General features: G+C 33.0%; 1 non-coding gene across 1 annotated transcript; it reads left to right on the plus strand.

Annotated features, from left to right (window-relative positions):
- Positions 1–1,386: 1,386 nt before the first annotated feature.
- LOC121440181 lies at positions 1,387–1,510 on the plus strand. Its single transcript, XR_005973334.1, has one exon. It is a non-coding gene; the product is annotated as a U6atac minor spliceosomal RNA (small nuclear RNA).
- Positions 1,511–4,277: the final 2,767 nt, after the last annotated feature.

The following is a 4,277-nucleotide window of genomic DNA, read 5'->3' on the forward strand; positions in this document are numbered from 1 at the left end:
AATGACAAAAGAACTTGGGATATCATCCACAATTTTGATAACAGTTAATGCTTTAGCTGAACAGTTGCTTATTCTCTGGAGGCAGAAAATACTTCTTCAATACTAAATTATATTTGTTACTTATTGTTTAATTTAATATTAATAGCTGTATTTTCAGTTCCTTAGAAACAAATATCAGAAAGTCAGGTTGTTTTTAATGAAAATAAGAATATACTGTTTATGGTCAAAGAATTTTGTTGTTTGTAGGTGGTGATGCATATATAATAGAGATGGGTTAAGTTAAGATGTAAGAGTTAGCCAGAAATATGCTTAATCTGTTGCCCAAACAGTATTTCACAATTTAGTTTCTGTGTGATTATTTCGGGTCTGAGCAGCCAGGCAGTTGGTGAATGAACAAGCAGCCTCCTACAACATGTATATCTTGCATATATAGCTATAAATTAGTAATTTTGAAGTAAAACAATTTTAAAAAGTCTCATTTTTTTAGTTTAAATGCATGCATTAATCACCAATTACACCTACAAACAGCAAAATTGAATGAAGTAAGAAAAATTAGCACATACAACTCAGTCCACAAAGATAGAAACAGAGATTATTTGCCTCATAGTCATTACCAGTATCTAGGCATGAGCTAGTGACGTAGTTTCAGATTTTCAAAATTTCTTTAGTGGGTAGATGTGTTGGGTATCCTTATACCCAAATGATGCAGACACATACCTCAAGGACATTTGGTCAACTATGCTCATAGCAGCATTATTTGTAATAGCCAGAACCTGGAAACAACCTAGATGCCCCTCAACTGAAAAATGGATATAAAAAATGTGGTTCATTTACACAATGGAGTACCACTCAGTGGTAAAAAAAAAAAAAATGACATCTTCAAATTTGCTGGCAAATGGATGAAACTGGGAAATATAAAGAACCATCTTGAATGAAATAACCCAGAACGAGAAAGACAAACGTGGTATGTACTCACTTATAAATGATTATAAACATAAAGCCAAGGATAACCAACCTACAGTTCTTTTTATTTTTAATGTGACTAGTCCTTGAATTTTTTACAATTGTTTAATGGGTGCTTAAATATTTCTAGGTATTTTTGATTTTAGTCTTTCATTTTTTTCTTTTGAATTTCCATAGAATTTAAGAGATACCACCTGAAGTTTCTTGTTTTGCATTCTTTTAATAAATTTGTATTTTATCAGTGAATCTTATTTCTTTCAAGGTTGTAAAACCTATATTTAAGCTAAAATAAATGCAGATATCTATTCTATGGTATAACTTATTAGGATGAAATAACTCATTTTTTTAAAAACATGCCTATATATGTATATATTATACATATATATATATATATTAAATAAGACACTTAAGATGATGAAATCAGTATTGTATTAAAAGACAGAGGTTAGCACTCCCCTTAACAAAAATGGAAGAGGCCCTTGGGCTAAAAACACACATAAGGTTAAGGCATTGTCAACTGCTTCGTGACATTCAACCACTGTTTTTAGTTGACCAGTTAGTGGTGTCACACACCTTTACTCTCAGCACTCAGGAGGCAGAGGCAGGTAGTTCTCTGTGAGTTCCAGGCCAAGCTGGTCTACAAAGTGAGTTTCAGTACAGCCAGGACTATTAGGACTGTTATGCAGAGAAACCCTGTCTTGAAAAACAAAAACAACCAAAACAAACAAATAAAAAGATGGCAAGATCAAATATTGATAGATAGGCAAGCAATTTCCCATCAGAAGACTCCATTTTTTTAAAGATACAAGAACTTAATTGATAATAAAATTCATAATAAAATCAGGTTTCTAGTAAAAGGAACCTGAGCCAGTTTTACAATAAGGAAACTGTTGACTTATTGAATCCTTATTAAGAAAGAAATCACGTTACCAGGCAAGAAACTTAGGCAGGCAGGAGGTGGGGTGGCATTCAGCCACATGATGTATATCTATGGAAGGAAGATTGCAAGTGGTATCTGTCTTGTTCCAATTACGACTTATCATAAAAGGGGCTTGAGGCAATAGTGGAAATGCAGAATCATGCTTGTTTAACTTTTGAAAAACATGGTTGTCGTTACTTTGATTTGGAAGTCAGTTAATTTTACAAACCAAGAAAGAGAAAAAGATTACTCATAAGTTCAGTCTGTCTCTGAAGTGCTGGGTCCAAAAGTAATTAAAAGTCTAAACTGTGAAGTAGGGAAGGAATTGCCAATAGGACAGATGTTATCCTTGAATGCCCTCCTCTCTGATTTTGAATAGCATATTCATGCTTATAAAGTAATGAAAAATATAACAATAATATGCATAGTCTTCACAAATTAAGTATACACACAAACTAATATGCATGGAATACAAACAAGTATTCAAAGCCTTTGTATGCATAGTTAACATATGTGGTATAATAACTACTAGAAAAAAGAATAATGCTGTTTGTATGTAGATACCATGATAAAATTCATTGCTTTGTATATTACCTTAAACTTTTAATAAAATTAACAACATAAATAGTACAAACTCACTGCAGTGTGTTCTATTTTCATGGGCATTGTAGTTTACAAAAATTTATTTCTTAAATAAAAATTGCATAGTATAAATTATGTGGTCTTTGTGTTCAGGAATATCTAAATTTGGATTCACAAATCTCCTTAGCTATGAAAGTGAAGAAGTGTATTTAGACATTTAATCAATAGGAAAAATAAGTAAGCCTGAGAAATTTTTCAATAACTAACAGCCAATGTGATACCTTAAGTTTTCATTTTATAGATACATTTTTAAACTTACAACCCTTAAAAATTTATCCAGAGACCAATTAAATAAGTATTAAAAGGTTTATTATGATACCAAGTGCTTACTCCAACAATAAACGTTGTACATATGTGACAATAAAAGTTTATTTGTGGTCTTAGATGACAAGAGCATGGAAATATATAGACAGGAAATGTAGCATATGCCTGTTCCACCTGGATATTGTGAGGTGGCACCTTAGACACCCTCCTAATTTCATTACTGAACATGAAATTGGAAGACATATGGTATTTTCTACTTTAGTTGTACTTTTCCATCCTAGATTCTATCGATGGCTATCTTCTATTAATCTTCTTACAGTTGTAAAATTGTTCTGTTCAGCAGGATAGTCTTTGGCATTAAGCATGACCTTCTTTTACTGGAATCAACTTTTATCAGGGATTTTATAATCTATGGCTTGTTTTCCCTTTAGAGAAAATCTGATTAGAATAATTATTAGGGTTTTTTTTTAGTATGAATGAAACTTTTTTTAAAAAAAGTGATTTGATTCTGCAAACATGGTCCATGCATGATTATACTGAAAGTCCTTTTTACAACCGTTTTATTCCAATGTAGACCTTTTATAAAACTTTCAGAAAATGTCATGTTGTTTTATTTGGAAAAGTTCCAGGGATCTTTGGATGTATTAAGAGCTAGCTTAAGGGGACAACAACATGATTATCAGGTTAATCAGGCTAAGGTATTCTTCCCAAGGTTGATTTCCAAGTCCTATATGGTTAGATGGCTAGATGAGAAAAGTTTTTATCTGATCTCCATATGCATGTTGCCTGGTGGCTTGTACACACACCACCACCAACAACAACAACAATACCATCCCAAGACCTTCTTAAACTTCAGTATCCATTTCAGTCAGCAGCAGTACATGAGAAGGAAAGGAACACATTAGATTGGCCATGTTTTCTGAAGGGGCTCAGCATTAACAAGTAAAAGTGGCAAATCCTCTCTTTCTTATTTAATTGCTAGAGTCAGGGAATACAATTTTCTGTTTCCAGCAGTTTGATTGGGAGTCTAATGACAATGGGACAGAGGGTGAAGACTTAAAGGGGAAAGAAGGGAAAAGGACCAGATTAGAAAATCCAAGCATTCCTGGGACATAGAAAGGCAAGCACTCCTGATAAGTTTCCCTTCCCACTTACAATCAAAACTGTAGAATTTAGCCGAGGGCTTCAAATGGCCCCAGGACCAGGCTGATGCAACTAATAATGAAGAAGGCAGGCTTACTTCTGATTTCTGAAACATGAGTTGTGTTTATTTTAGTTTATTTTAGTGTAGTGTATTTTAGTTTTCCTTGAGGCAGGAAATTACTATGTAATTCAATGAGGCTTGAAGCTCAGTTTTCTGTTCTTTAAAACTTCAAATACTAGGATTCCAGAATGTGCTACACTGCCAATTAACAATTCTTATTAGCACTTCCTGAGTATGAGAAACTAACAGTCGTTACATCCAAACAACTTTCTGATACAGAATTTA

Source organism: Microtus oregoni, unplaced genomic scaffold (genome assembly GCF_018167655.1).
Source record: "Microtus oregoni isolate MIOR12 unplaced genomic scaffold, Mior012 000065F_ref0000479, whole genome shotgun sequence".
NCBI classification, from domain to species: Eukaryota; Metazoa; Chordata; class Mammalia; order Rodentia; family Cricetidae; genus Microtus; species Microtus oregoni.